The sequence below is a fragment of the Leucoraja erinacea genome, chromosome 4, assembly GCF_028641065.1.
Source record: "Leucoraja erinacea ecotype New England chromosome 4, Leri_hhj_1, whole genome shotgun sequence".
NCBI classification, from domain to species: Eukaryota; Metazoa; Chordata; class Chondrichthyes; order Rajiformes; family Rajidae; genus Leucoraja; species Leucoraja erinaceus.
The window spans coordinates 40,875,659-40,892,136 of record NC_073380.1 but is presented as its reverse complement, the minus strand read 5'-3'; the positions used below and the strand labels follow the sequence as shown (position 1 = coordinate 40,892,136).

Here is a 16,478-nt window from a genome sequence, read left to right as displayed (position 1 = left end):
TTCTCTTCTCCCTCATTTCTTCTCCCTCCCCATAGAATCCCCTCCCCCCTTTCCCCCTCTTATTTTTCGCTTTTATTCAATAGGATTGGTCAAGTTTTACAATGGGATTCCACAATAGGGCCCGCGGCAGACAGTGACCAGGAGATTTTTCGATAGTCGTGATTACACATTTGTTATTCTTCAGAAGGTTCTGGAATCTACACAAGCTTGGGGTATAATAACCAGAATGTCCATAATCTCTAGCCACCACATGTAAACATCTGGGGTATGGAGCCTCAGGCTCTTGGAATGTAACCAGCTCTCCAGTCCAGTTGATCTTCGCTTCTACTTTTGACTAATAGATACTTCCATTAGTTCATTATTCTCATTAAATCCTTATTCTAACATTTACCCAACAGATGTTGTATGCTTCTTCACGTGAATTATCATCGTAATATTTTGATAAATGTTCCCATAGACATAACCAGCCAGTTTAGTATTCCGTTTCAAATAACTATTGTATTCCAAAGATTTCTGCCAAAATCGAGGTCCATAAAGCTCCAGCAGTTATGCTGGGCAACCATTTGGGATTGCCCTTTATAAAGATTTTTCTTTTTTGAAGCAAACCACATACATATTTGGATCCTGAAAAGTACATTCATGTTTGCCAGAAGATAGAATATTTTATTAGAGAGAACATTTGGAATGGATTTCATGAAAAAACAGAAAGTTGCTGAAACAGTTGTTATACATTACTTGTGCTACAATTGGGCCTAGATTTAAGGCATCTAATTTCCAAAGCATGAGATTTTTACAGTTTAAAAGTTGGATACTATGCCCTTGACTCAGAGTAATCAGTGTTGAGGTTTGAATACATTAAACTTTAGGATCATTTGAGACTTGGATTAGGATTATATACCAAGAAGATTGTCTCGCCTAGGAATTCAACATTAAAGTTGTTAATGGGAACTTATTTGGTGCAGTGAAATTCTCAGCTTGCTTAGATCATAGTTATGCTTGGATCAGCCGTACATTTCTCAGGCATGAACTATGTTGACCTTTAATCTTCCCTCATACAACAACCAACAAGCAGCAATTCGATTTGGTTCCTTACAAGAAAGTAATTTTTTTAAATGTCAAATAAAACTACGTACAGCCTGATGTTTTGAGGAAGGAGTTGGTTTATTCCCAGTTCAGAAATACATACAGGGATACCAACAAAATAAATTACTTTTTTTCGACATTCAGTCACTGTTATTTCTGCCAACAAATTCAGCCAGCGGCTTGCAAACAGTCAGGTCCCAGATTCACCTGCGAGATGAATGGCCAATTCATCAGCTCAGCTACTGTTAGCCAGGGATGAATGTCATTCAGGACACTAGGGATGCTCCTGGCTCTTCTACAACTATGTGCTGTGGGATATTTCACTTCCCTCTAAACAGACAAATGAGCCTCAGCTAAGCACTTCCACTGAAAGACATTGGCAGAGAAATTGGCCAACCCCCAAAAATAGAAATGGTGATTGCAATGTGCGATAATCTGTCCCCATTCATTGTTTTGCAAGCAGCAAAGTAAATTGGTTCTGCTTGCTTTCTGGAGTATCGGTTAAGTCACAGGACTCAAATTTACTTGGACCATCTGCGACACCTCCCTCCCCTTTCTTGATCTCAGTCTCCATCACAGGAAATAGACCATTGACTGACATCTAATATAAACCCATTGACCCACAACTATCTCAACTACATGTCTTCCCACCCTGCTTCCTGCAAAGAATCTATCCCAATTCCTCCATCTACACCGCATCTGTGCACAAGATGAGGTGTTCCATACAAGGACATCCAAGATGTCCTCGTTCTTCAGGGAACGGGGGTTCCCCTCTCCCATCATAAATTAGGCCCTTACTCGTGTCTCCTCGGTACCCCAAAGCTCCGCCCTTGCTCCCCCTCATTGCAACAGAGACAAAGCCCCCTAGTCCTTACCTTCCACCCCATCAGCTGTCGCATAGGACACATAATCCTTCGAAATCTCCGGCACTTCCAACAGGATCCCAACACGTCACATTTTCCCATCTCCCCCCCTTTCCACCTTCCGCAGAGACCGTTCCCTCCGCAACTCCCTGGTTAACTCATCCCTTCCCACCCAAACCACCCCCTCCCCAGATACCTGCCCCTGCAACCGCAGAAGATGCAACACCTGTCCCTATATCTCCTCCCTCAACTCTGTCTAGGGACCCCAACAGTCCTTTCAGGTTAGGCAGAGGTTCACTTGCACCTCCTGCAACCTCATCTACTGTATCCGTTGTTCAAGATGTGGACTCTTATACATTGGCGAGACAAACACAGACTGGGCGATCGTTTCGCAGAACACCTTCGCTCAGCCCGCCTGAACCTATCTGATCTTCCGGTTATTGGACATTTTAATTCTCCTTCCCATTCCTACACAGACCTTTCTGTCCTAGGTCTCCTCCATTGTCAGTGAGGCCAAACGCAAATTGGAGGAACAGTATCTCATATTTCACTTGGCAGCTTAGTCCAGTGGTATGAATATTGATTTATCTTACTTCAGGTAGCCCCGACATTCCCTATCTCTCCATCCCTCCCCCACCCAAGTTGCACTAGCTTCTCGTTTTCACCTTACAAACAACTAACAATTCTCATTTCCCTTATCCCTAACCAGCCTGAAGAAAGGTCTCGACCCAAAAGTCACCCATCCTTTTCTCCAGAGATGCTGCCTGTCCTGCTGAGTTACTCTAGCTTTTTGTGTCTATCTTTGGTTAAACCAGCATCTGCAGTTCCTTCTTACACACTTGTATTCAAATGATTTATGGACAATTTGGAATATTGTGAGCAGTTTTGGGCCCCATATCCGAGGAAGGATGTGCTGCCGTTGGAGAGTGTCCAGATGTGGTTTATGAGAATCATCCCAGAAATGATTGGGTCAATATATGATGAGCGTTTAAAGGCACTAGGTCTGTACTCGCTGGAGTTGAAAAGGATAAGGGGGTATCTCATTGAAACTTACTGAATAGTGAAAGGCCTGGATAGAGTGAATGTGGAGAGGATGTTTCCACCTAGGAGAGTCTCAGACCAGAGGCCATAGCCTCAGAATAAAAGGACGTACCTTTAGAAAGGAAGAGGTCAGAGGATGGTGAATCTGTGGAATAATTTGCCACAGATGGCTGTGAGGACCATCAATGGATATTTTGAAGGTGGAGATTGACAGGGTCTTGATTAGTGAGGATGTCAAAGGTTATGGAGAGTAGGCAGAAGAATGGGGTTGAGAGGGGAAGATAGATCAGCCATGATTGAATGGTGGAGGGGACTTGATGGGTCGAATAGCCTAATTCTGCTCCTAGAATTATGAATGTTTAAATCCTGCCACAACAGCTGAGGAATTTAAATTCAAGTCATTAAATCAATCTGAAATTAAAAAAAAAAAACTGGTATTGGTAATAGTGATCGTGATTAGAATAAAACTTCAGTGGCTCCTTAATGCCCTTCAGAGAAATGAGAGCTGTCCTCACTCAGGCTGGTCTACATGTGGTACGAGAATTGCCAATGTGGTTGAGTCTTAACCACTGGCTTAGTTCTGTGACATTGAACAATGGGCAATAAAGCCAATGATGTCCACATGCAACAAATTATAAAATTGATGGGTGTATGGAGCCAATTGCACCATTAATCATGGAAGATTTGTGAGACAGCTTATAAATGTGAAATGTACATTATTATTGCAAGAGGAGATGGGAGTGCTTGCAAAAGTCAATGTGAACTGTGTAACATTAAATAGACAACAGACAATAGGTGCAGGAGTAGGCCAATCGGCCCTTCGAGCCAGCACCGCCATTCAATGTGATCATGGCTGATCATCCCCAATCAGTACCCCGTTCCTGCCTTCTCCCCATATCCCCTGACTCTGCTATTTTTAAGAGCCCTATCTAGCTCTCTCTTGAAAGCATCCAGAGAACCCGCCTCCACCGCCCTCCGAGGCAGAGAATTCCACAGACTCACCACTCTCTGTGAGAAAAAGTGTTTCCTCGTCTCCGTTCTAAATGGCAGTTAAACATGCAAGACAAACAGCACCAAGGTATTCAGACAATCCACTGGAGATCTTGGCGAAATGGATGGATAAGAGAGTGGCACGGTGGCGCAGTGGCGGAGTTTCTGCCTTAGAGCCAGAGAACCGGGTTCGATCCCGATTATGGCTGCTATCTGTATGGAGTTTGTACGTTCTCCCCGTGACCTTTCTTAGAGATCTTCGTCTTCCTCACAAACTCCAAAGACGTACTGGTTTGTAGGTTAATTGGCTTGGATCTGTATATTTGGTTTTGGTGTAAATTGTCCCTAGTGTGTAGATTTGTGTGAATGTGTGTGAATTGCTGGTCGGTGCATACTTGATGGGCCGAAGGGCCTGCTTCGCACCATATTTCTAAAATAAACTAAAGAGTCAGTATGAAGTAGGTGCAGGAGGTATTCTGTCCAAATGCCCCTTAATTGACCAGGGTAAATTAGTGTACAGGGATATAATAGGCAGAATGTGATGAGGAGCCAACAGGGAGGGGCTCCATTGTCTAAATGGCTTCCTTCTACATACGAAAATGTGAAAATAAGAATGATCTGGATCATTTTATTTTGGGCCAGCACACACATTTATCAGTGCACATATTCCGCCTCAGTGAGGTCAGACAGACTTTTCAAATTTAACTGCCTACAGAAATTTGCTCCCAATTGTGTCTGGTATATGATGTCATGAGAGCCGTGATCACAATCAATGGATCTACAACATGGTGTCAAGCAAAGCTGTATCACCCCCCCCCCCCCCCCCCCCCCCCCCCCCCCCCCCCCCCCCCCCCCCCCCCCCCCCCCCCCCCCCCCCCCCCCCCCCCCCCCCCCCCCATTGTTGTTGCCGCAACCTCCCCCAGCGAGATTTCCAGAGATCAAGAGTTAATTTACAGACAAGTGGAAAATTGTGTCGGAAGGAACTGCAAATGCTGGTTGACAACAAAGATAGCCCCAATATGCTGGAGTAACGCAGTGGGACAAGCAGCATCTCTGGAGAGAAGGAATGGCTGATGTTTTGGTTTGAGACCCTTCTTTAGTTAGGGGAGAATGAGACTAGAGGTATGTAAATGCAAGGTGTGAAAATTACAGATCAAAGGTTCATAGTTGGCTGAGGGGAAGGTGACGATGAGGTATACAATCAGTAAAATTAATAAGGAGGACAGTGAAACTAGTTGGATAATTAGTTTGATTGTTCCACATCCAGAGTAATCCAGAGATTATTACCTTTGAGGTCCTACTTTTAAGTTTATCTCCTAGCTCCCTAAATTCACCTTGTTGGACATCCCATTTTTTACCTATATCGTTGATGCCAATGTGCACCACAACAACTGGCTGTTTACACTCCCCCTCCAGAATGTTCTGCAGCCGCTCAGTGACATCCCTGACCCTTGCACCAGGGAGCCAACATACCATCCTGGAGTCTCGTTTGTGGCCGCAGAAACGCCTATCTATTCCCCTGACAATTGAATCCCCTATTACTATTGCCCTTCCACTCTTTTTCCTCCCCTCCTGTGCAGCAGAGCCACTCACGGTGCCATGAACTTCGCTGCTGCTGCATTCCCCTGATGAGCCATCTCCCCCAACAGTATCCAAAATGGTATATCTGTTTAGGAGGGAGATGACCGCAGGGGACAACCTGCACTACCTGCCTACTGCTACGCTGGCTAGTGGCCACTCGTTCCCTTCCTGTCCGCAACTTTTACCTGCAGTGTGGCCAACTCGCTGTACGTGCTATTCACGACTTTCTCAGCATCGTGGATGCTCCAGTATGAATCCAACCGAAGCTCCAATCGTTCAATTCGGTCTGACCTCACTATCTCCATCGCAGGTGATAGACTTCCACTATAAACCCACTGAATCCCATGGCTATCTAGACTACACTTCTTCCCACCCTGCTTCCTGTAAGGACTCCTACTCCCAATCCCCTACTCCCAATTCCTCCGTCTATGCCGCATTTACTCCCAGGATGAGGTGTTCCACACCAGGGCATCGGAAATGTCCTAATTCTTCAGGGAACGGGGGTTCGCCTCCCCTACTATAGATGAGGCTCTCACCAGGGACTCGTCAATACCTCGTAACACTGCTCTCTCTCCCCATCCCCCCCACTCGTAACAAGGGCAGAGTCCCCCTAGTCCTCACCTTTCACCCCACTAGCCGTCACATACTACAAATAATCCTCCGTCATTTTCGCCACCTCAAACGTGACCCCACCACTCACCACATCTTCCCATCTCTTCCCCGTCTGCTTTCCGCAAAGACCGCTCCCTCCGTAACTCCCTGGTCAATTCTTCCCTTCCCTCCCGCACCACCCCCTCCCCGGGCACTTTCCCTTGCAACCGCAAGAGATGCTACACTTGTCGCTTTACCTCCCCCCTCGACTCCATTCAAGGACCCAAGCAGTCATTCCAGGTGCGACAGAGGTTCACCTGCACCTCCTCCAACCTCATCTATGGCATCCACTGCTCTAGATGTCAGCTGATCTACATCGGTGAGACCAAGCGCAGGCTTGGCGATCGTTTCGCCGAACACCTCCGCTCGATCCGCATTAACCTGATCTCCCTGTGGCTCAGCACTTCAACTCCCCCTCCCATTCCATATCCGACCTGTCTGTCCTGGGCCTCCTCCATGGCCAGAGTGAGCACCACCGGAAATTGGAGGAGCAGCACCTCATATTCCGCTTGGGCAGTTTGCACCCTAGCAGCATAAACATTGACCTCCAATTTCCGTTAGCCCTTGCTGTCTCCTCCCCTTCTCAGCTCTCCCTCAGCCCACGGGCTCCTCCTCTTCCTTTCTCCTTTTTTCTCCCATCCCAACCCCCCCAACCCAACCCTACATCACTCTGAAGAAGAGTTTTGGCCCGAAACGGTGCCAATTTCCTTCGCTCCATAGATGCTGCTGCACCCACTGAGTTTCTCCAGCACTTTTGTCTACCTTCGATTTTCCAGCATCTGCAGTTCCTTCTTAAACAATTTGACGAAGGGCCTGGTTCTATGCTATATTACTCTACAATTCTATGGTCAAAGTACTAAAATGCCCTTTAGTATTCTTTAAATAATCATTCCGTTTATTGCTGTCCCCACAAAATTAAATTAGAAATATTTAAATTAATTTCAAATGTTACACCTATAAAGGTTTTTTGAAAGAATGGCTGACAAAAGTATTTTACTATCTGAATTTTAAACACAACCTTGAAGAATTAACTGAAGGCAAAGATTCACATTTTTAATTGAAGATAGACCTCAGTTACCATTTTATCTTGGTATTGGGCTAACTGACACATTATACCTCAAAAGATTCATAGTAAACAGGACCTTCATATGAAACAGGCCCTTCGGCCTACTTACATGGCCCATCTACACTATTACGACCTGCCTGTATGTGGTCCATAACCCTCTAAACATTACCTGAACAATAAACCTGTCCAAATGACTTTTAAATTTTGTTATCGAACCTGCCTTAACTACCTCCTCTGGTAGCTCATTCCATATACTCATCATTCTTGATCTGACAAAAAAATGTGCCTCAAGTTCCCATTAAATCTTTCCCCGCTCATCTGTGCCCTCTGGTTCTTGATTCCCCTACTCTGAGTAAAAGACTGTGCATTCACCCTATCTATTCCCCTCGTGATCTTATAAACCTCTATAAGATCACCTCTCAGCCTCCAAGGAATAAAGCCTTAGACTGCCCAACATCATAGAGCTCAGGCCCACAAATCCTATCAACATCCTCGGAAATCTTCTCCAGATTACTGGCTTTATACTAATTCAGCACTTGACATCACAATTTACCAATGATGTTCCATAACTTTATTTGATAAAGTTGGAACTTCTACCGATTATTTTCAAGGCTCTCTACATCTTGGAGGCCAGTAGCACAATCTAATTGATTATTGTTTCAAGTAGCAAACTGCATAAACCCCCAACTCTAGAACGCTCCTGGCAGGTTATGTCAAAAGATCATATGTCCCCCATAGAATCACTGATATCACATCACAGCTGGAAGTTATTCAACTCCTGTGCCAAGCTGGGTTCATGCAAGGCTTCCTGCTTAGATCATCCCATTTGTTACTACAGAGATTTGCTGTGTTATGCAGGGTAAGGCACTATACATGAAAGCATTTACTGTGCCAGCTGAAACTGAATGATGCAAAATGTGAGGTCATCTATTTTGGGTTCAAAAAAGGGCAGATTTTCTTTATGATAATACATTTAGAACTAGTGCTTTGACAAGGCAGAACTTTGTGGTTGATCAGATGAATTGCTACCAACAGCTTAGATTAATGGAATACTGTTATGCATAGTAAAATATCATAAATTATTTCACCAGCACATAATCAGAAAAAAATTGTCACGGATCATAAGGAAATATTAGGAGTACGCAAAAAAGTTTGGTTAAAGGAACTTAAGATTGGATTAAAGAAGGGGGCGGCACGGTGACGCAATGCTAGAGTTGCTGCCCTGCAGCAGCAGAGACCCAGGTTTGATTCTGACCACGAGTGCTGTCTGTATGGAGTGTGACCACGTGGGTTTTCTCTGGGTGCTCCGGTTTCCTCCCACACTCCAACAACGTACAGGTTTGTAGGTTAATTGGCTTCAGTAAAGATTGTAAATTGTCCCGAGTGTGTAGGATAGTGCTAGTGTACGGGGTGATTGCTGGCTGGTGCAGACTCAGTGGGCTGAAGGGCCTGTTTCCATGCTGTATCTCTAAACTAAACTAAGAAATGGAAAGCTGGGAGTCAAGAGTCAAGAGAGTTTATTGTCATGTGCCCCAGATAGGACAATGAAATTCTTGCTTGCTGTAGCACAACAGAATATGTAAACAGAATACAGAACAGGAGATAAAAGTTCAGTGTGTCTATATACCGTACACCATACACATACACAATAAATACACAGATAAAGTGCAATAGTAATAATAGACTGTTATTGTTCAGAGCTTGTTTGATGTTATATTTAATAGCCTGATGGCTGTGGGGAAGTAGCTGTTCATGAACCTGGATGTTCCAGATTTCAAGCTCCTGTACCTTCTTCTCAATGGCAATGGAGAGATAAGTGTGTGACCAGGATGGTGTGGGTCCTTGATGATGTTGGCAGCCTTTTTGAGGCAGCGATTGCGATAGATCCCTTCGATGGTGGGGAGGTCAGAGCCGATGATGGACTGGGCAGTGGTCACAACTTTCTGCATTCTTTTCCGCTCCTGGACGTTCAAGTTGCCGAACCAGGCCACGATGCAGCTAGTCAGTATGCTCTCACCTGTAGAAGTTCGAGAGGGTCCTCCTTGACATACCGACGCTCCGTAATCTTATCAGGAAGCAGAGGCGCTAATGTGCCTTTTTTATGATTGCATCAGTGTGCTGAGAGCCAGGTTGTTGTGCTGGCACCATTTGGTCAATCGGTCAATCTCACTTCTATACTCTGACTCATCACCATCAGTGATTCGTCCCACAACAATGGTGTTGTCAGCGAACTTGATGATGGAGTTCGCACGATGTCCAGCTATACAGTCAAGTATAGAGTGAGTACAGCAGGGGGCTGAGCACGCATCCTTGAGGTGCTCCCGTGCTGATTGTTAGTGAGGATGACACATTTCCACCAATACGGACAGACTGTGGTCTGTGGATGAGGAAGTCGAGGATCCAATTGCAGAGGGATGCGCAGAGACCGAGATCTGAAAGCTTGTTATCAAGCTTGGAAGGGATGCTGGTATTAAATGCTGAGCTGTAGTCTTTGAATAACAGCCTGACATATGAGTTATTGTTGTCCAAGTGGTCCAGAGCGGAGTGGAGTGCCAGTGAGACCTGTTGTGGCGGTAAGCGAACTGCAGTGGGTCGAGGTTCTTGTCAAGGTCGGAGTTAATATCAGGTTAATTGAAATTAATGGTTGCCCAGGTGCCAATGGCCACCTAAAGTCCCGCCAGGCAACGTAAATGCTGTGTCATTTCGCCTGACTTGGCAAGCACCCGGGACACCTGTCATTCAACTCTGAGCGGGCCCCCTCTCTATCTCTCTCCGTCTCCGCCTGCCATCCGTGTCCGGGTCACTGGGTCTCCGCTCTCTGGCCGCTCCTCATCCACCGGCACAGCCGGCACATCCTCTCCCTCCCTTTGCATTGTGATAGATCTGTCCACCATTGCTGTCCGGTCGCCGCCTCACCGTGACCGCTGAAAACCAACACATAATCACTCCTTGGAGTAACTCTTGGTTCCTGGTCCTCCAAAAATATTCCAAATGGAATTTAAACAGGATGTGGTGGAGGGTCCACCACCAAACTCTGAACAATAACAGCACTTTATCCGTTTATTTATTGTGTATGGTATATGGTGTATGGTATATAGACACACTGAACTGTTATCTCCTGTTCTGTATTATGTTTACATATTCTGTTGTGCTGCAGCAAGCAAGAATTTCAACACCCATATTCAGGATCAATTCCGGATCTCTGGCACTTTTAGGCAGCAACTTTATGGCCAATGTACTGCCCCAGAATCTTGAACTGAATTAAAACATACAGTAGCTGTAAAGAGGAACATAGCATCACTTAGAGATTTACGACTGAAAATGGATAGTGTCATTTTTTTTTTTAATAACCAAAGTTATCAACATATAATTTTTTGTGTGTTGGAAAACAAAATATCTGTGTTCAACCCTGCCCTCGGGCACTGTCTGTGTTAAATTTGCACATTCTCCCTATAAGCGTGTCGGTTTCCTCCCACATCCCAAAGACGCATTGGCTTTGTAGGTTAACTTATCTATGTAAAATTACCCCTAATGTGTAGGGAGTGGGTGAGGAAAGTGGGATAACAGAACTTGTGTGAATGTGTGGTAGACCAAAAAGCTGAAGAAAATCAGCGGGTGAGGCAGCATCTATGAAGCGAAGGAATAGGCGACGTTTCGGGTTGAGACCCCTTCAGTCTGATGTCGGGGGGAGGGGCGGTAAAAAGAAAGGAAGAGGCAGAGACAGTAGACTTTGGGAAAGCTGGGAGTGGGAGGGGAAGGAGGGAGAAAGCAAGCACTGCCTGAAATTGGAGAAGCCAATGTTCATACCGCTGGGGTGTAAACTACCCAAGCGAAATATGAGGTGCTGTTCCTCCAATTTGCAGTGGACCACATTCTGGCCATGGAGGAGGCCCAGGACAGAAAGGTCGGATTCGAAATGGGTGGGGGAGTTAAAGTGCTGAGCCACCGGGAGATCAGGTTGTTTATTGCGAACTGAGTGGAGGTGTTGTGCGAAGCGATCACCAAGCCTGTGCTTGGTCTCACCGAGGTCGATCATACGCTGAATAATCCGACCACAATTTGTTTGGAAGTGGAAAGAAATAATAGAAATTGCATTCATTGCAATGTGTAAAAAGAGTTGAGATACTGTATTATAATTTTGCTGCATGTCATTGTGGTATATATCATGTCTTGATTGGTGAATATGTTTAGTTTGTGACTTTATTTGAACCAGAAATAATATGTGAATACTTCATTGAGTATAATTCCGACTGGTAACTACGCACTTCGTCCGAGCACATTATCGCAGGCGTCATGCAAGCCGTCTTAAATGACCACCTAAACTGTCATTTGGCAACCTAAAAAGCTGCCTAGGTTGCCCGGTTGGAAACAGAGGAAAAAAGTGGATATGCGCCATAATCACCCTCTCAAAGCACTTCATCACCACAGACGTTAGTGACAGTGGTCGATAGTCATTGAGGCAAGTCACCTTGCCCTTCTTGGGCACCGGTATTATTGATGCCCTTTTAAAGCAGGTGGAAACCTCTGAAGTGAGAGGTTGAAAATGTCCATTAAAAACTGCAGCCAGTTGGTCTGCACAGGTTTTTAGAACATGACCGGGTATACCATCAGGTCCAGGCACTTTCCGAGGGTTCACCACCCTGAATTTTCTTCTGATGTTGGCCTCTGTGACTGTGACTGAAATACCATCACGGCGAATGGGAGCTCGGGAAGGCACATCAGTTTTCTCCCTATCAAAGCATGCGTAGAACGTATTGAGCTCATCAGGGAGTGATGCTTCGCTAACAATTGAGCTGCCTCCTGATTTTGCCTGGTAGAAGGTGATTGCATTCAGGCCCCGCCACAGTTGCGGAACATCCGTCTCATCTTCCAGCATGGAGCAGAAGTCCCTTTGGCCTTTTTGATGGCCATACCAAGGTCGTATTTGTACTTCTTGTAGGCCTAATTATCTCCAAACCTGAATGGCCGGGATCTGGTCTTCAGAAGAATGCAGATCTCATGGTTCATCCAAGGCTTCTGGATGCAGTCCTCCACACATTTCTTTATGAAGTCTGTAACGACTGTGGCGTATTCATTCAGGTCCGTTGCCGAGTCCCTAAACATTGCCCAGTTTACAGACTCCAAGCAGTCCTGGAGTTGTTCCTCTCCACCCCCAACCAGCTCTGTGCAGTCCTCACCTCTGGGGGGTGGTCTCTTCATTTGCTGCCTGTTGGCAGGAAGAAGCAGCACCGCAGTATGGTCGAATTTACCAAAGTGAAGGCTGGGAGCTTATAGAAGGAATTCCAGTTCGTCCGGCATGGAGAACTGAAGCATCAGTCATCAATAATAGGTGAAGTCAACAGGAAACATGAAGTATTTAGAAGGTTGTAGAGCTGGAGGGGGTGCATGTAAAGGCCAGGAAAGGACTTGTACACAAGAATGAGAAATATAAATGTAGACAAATGTTGACGGAGATCTCAATTTAGGACAGACTGAGACTCAAACATAATTATTACAGATAAGATCCCAGAATCTAACATGAAAATCTAATAACAGATCTTGCAACTTCAACTTAAAAAAAAAGGAATACTCTCAGTACAACTTAATGCCAGATGAAATTGATTGATATTTCCCTGGCAGTTAAAATAACAGAAGAGAGTCATATTCTGCAAAGGCTCATGATAATAATCATCCTTCTGAGTTTTAACTACCTTGAATCAGTATTACCATCTGATAAAACTTCATAATTGGAATATTTTCTGAAATCTAGGTTCTATGTTGTCCAGAATGCTGATCATTTTTTCATTTCTTCTTAAGTAAAAAATAGCCCATATCCCAAATACAAATAGAATCACAGGCCTCAATGCTTCTCTTCAGACCTTCACTATAGCAAGCTGTGACTGATGCTCACACAATGGGAGGCACAGTGAACTTAAAAAGGGTGGTTGTCAGGTTTGCTTTCCGAGAGATCCCTGTCATTGTAGATATTTGAGCAGCAACATTTGTAATAAAGTTATGAAATGACTGTATAATGCACCAAAATAAAATTTGGTTATTCATTCGTAAAGAAAATCTTTTCTGGTGAGAACACAATTTTAACTTATACTTTAGATACCCTATATATAGACACAAAAAGCTGGAGTAATTCAGCGGGTCAGACAGCATCTCTGGAGAAAAGGAATAGGTGACGTTTCAGGTCGAGACCCTTCTTCAGATTGAGAGTCAGGGGGAAAGGGAAATGAGAGATATAGACGGTGATATAGAGAAATATAGAACAAACGAAAGAAAGATATGCAAAAAAGTAACAATGATAAAGGAAACAGGCCATTGTTAGCTGTGGGCAAGGTGGAAACGAGTTACAGACAATGAAACTCAACAAGACGACTTTGAAGCATGAACAACGGGTGGGGGAGGGATGGAGAGAGGGGGGAATGCAAGGGTTACTTGTAATTACCCTATATATACACCCTAAGTTTGATAAAAACAGTGGCCTTCTGGACATTGAATATAAGAGTTTGGACGTCATGTGGAGGTGCACAAAACTTTGACCATTTTACAGAAAGCACGAGGTAGCATAAGAGTGCAGAAATTATTCACCAGGCCATTATTTGAAATGGAGGGCTTTACCTCAGAGGAGAGGTATGGCAACTGCTCTGTCTCCGACCGGAAGGCATTGCAGAGGGTGGTGAAAATTGCCCAACGCATCACCGATTCCTCGCTCCCCTCCATTGAGTCTGCCCAAAGCAAGCGCTGTCTGCGGAGGGCGCTCAGCATCGCCAAGGACTGCTCTCACCCCAACCATGGACTGTTTACCCTCCTACCATCCGGGAGGCGCTACAGGTCTCTCCGTTGCCAAACCAGCAGGTCGAGGAACAGCTTCTTTCCGGCGGCTGTCACTCTACTCAACAACGTACCTCGGTGACTGCCAATCACCCACCCCCCCCCCGGACACTTATTATTATTTATTCAAATCGTTTGCTATGTCGCTCTTCCAGGGAGATGCTAAATGCATTTCGTTGTCTCTGTACTGTACACTGACAATGACAATTAAAATTGAATCTGAATCTGAATCCGAATCAGAATGATTGGATTTAAGTTATTCTCAGTGGAACATAGGTTTCTATAATTATGAGGGGCTTTAATCAGATATTTAGTCGGAGTCTGCTGTCTGCTTCCAGGTAAATGGGTCTAAAACTAGAGAGCATAGGTTTAATATGAGGGGGGGGGGGGGGGGGGGGGGGGGGGGGTTGTTTAAGAAGATTCAAGAGACAAGTTTTACCACATAGAGGGTGGTGGTTATATGGAACAAATGGTTGCGGCAGAGGCAATCACAATGCTCAAAAGGCATTCGGAGAGGTGCTTGGGTAAGAAAGATGGAAGGGGGTACGTTTAATGCAGGCAAATGGATTTAGGTTAGATGGCCTTAATGTGGCTTGACCACTACGTTCCTCCAGCAGCTTATTTTCAGGCAAAAGAATCAGTGAGGACTGTTAATAGGTACATTACAATACTTACCTTCAGCGGCGCTGCAATTCTGCCACTGGTCGTGTGCACAATTTTGGTGCCTTTGGGGGGGGGGGGGGGGGGGGGGGGGGGGCGGGGGCAGGGGCGGGGTTACAACGCATTATTTTCCTACCTTGTCCTGGATTGTATTTGGTTGGAGCGCAAGCTTTTGCTGAAGAATTGTTCCGACGGCCGTTCTGTGGATTTTTAATTTTTTTATTTCGCCAGACAAGTTCAGTATTGGAGTAATTTAAAAATCAGCTTCTAAAGCCGTCAACGCCGACAACGAGTACGGATTTCAGGTACGGGACTGCTAAAGGAAAGCCATTTATTTTATGTATAAAAATGCTCCTTAAGATGCCTTTAATTCACATTTTACGTTGCAAAATAGTGATATTTTCCCCATACGAACCGGCAGTATTTTTCCTGCCGATATGGGGGTTTAACTTCACTGCAACCACAACGTTCCAATTGATCACGTTCCAGAAAAACCCACTCGCAAGATGATTTAAATGGCCATTAATTTACAGGTATTAAACATTAAATTCCTTCCATTTGGCCTATAAATCCATGACAATGTGATTTAAAAATTATGTTATAATGTGAATTCTTGTGTGAATGTTATTTGGACACTTAGGCTATTTAAAAATGTTAATTTATTCTTAAGAAATTGATAGATGTTTAGATCTAGTAATTGAATTTTGTAATTGCTACAATTAGGTACTAACATTTAGCTTTAATTTCAAGTCATCTAAGTAAGATTGTTTCATATTTGTTTCAGAATGCTTCAATCTATAATAACTGAAAATTTCTTTCAGTTCTCTTAATTTTTAAGAACATTATGGGCTTTTGACTGTCCTCAGTCACAGCTTTTGTGTTAAGTCAATGGAAAAGCAATAGGGAACAAGATGCTAATTTCCGAGTATGAAAATGTTCATAACCTTTTTATTACTGAAGATATGAAAGTGAATTAGGTGTCAAATTAAACTTCTTTTTATGCTTTATCTGATGGGATAAATTACAGACTTGATTTTTAAAATCTTAAAATGTTGTAACATTGCTACTGTTAAGGAAGCACTGCAGAGACAAGTATTACAAACATGCTCAAGCTCAAGAATGATATATTGATTAGCTGACTTTTCGCTGAACTGATGCCACAACACGTTATATTCTTGCTGAGTAATTAATCTGCAAAAGATTCAGAATAGTGGTTCTGCCAAATCTTCAGAGAAGAGTGGAAGAGAAATAGTTGAGGTTGAAATAAAATTATGAATTAAATCATGGAGACAAACACTTCAAAAAACTTGGTAAAGTTTGTGTTTTAACACCACCTAATATGTCAAACATTTGGAAATGGTTAGAGTGGTAGTTAAATGTGCTGTACAAAGAGTTATCGTGAGAAAAGGAAATAAAATTGGAAGTGTGCATGCATTTATTCATTTGGGTTCTGCAAGAGAATGTTGATTTGATTGTGGTTCATTCCAGAGGTTGATCCAGTGGAGACGGGGTTGAGAACAACACCCAATTCTATGGAACTGAGACAAAAAGCCATCCTTTTCTCATCAAGAAGTTTATGCATTGACAATGATGCATGTTTTTTTGAGAAGGTCAAAGTAATTCAAAAGGTTTGTGAATAGGTTAATTTTGTAAAAAATGCAAATATGTGAATCACTCTTTTCAAATTGGGAAAAGCTGTGTTAATGTATTTGAATACATGCATT

General features: G+C 44.0%; 1 protein-coding gene across 3 annotated transcripts in view; it reads right to left on the bottom strand.

Moving 5' to 3' along the window:
- LOC129696308 (peroxidasin homolog) overlaps window positions 1-16,478 on the bottom strand; it is a 481,759-nt gene that overhangs the window by 449,235 nt on the left and 16,046 nt on the right. The window lies entirely within an intron of this gene.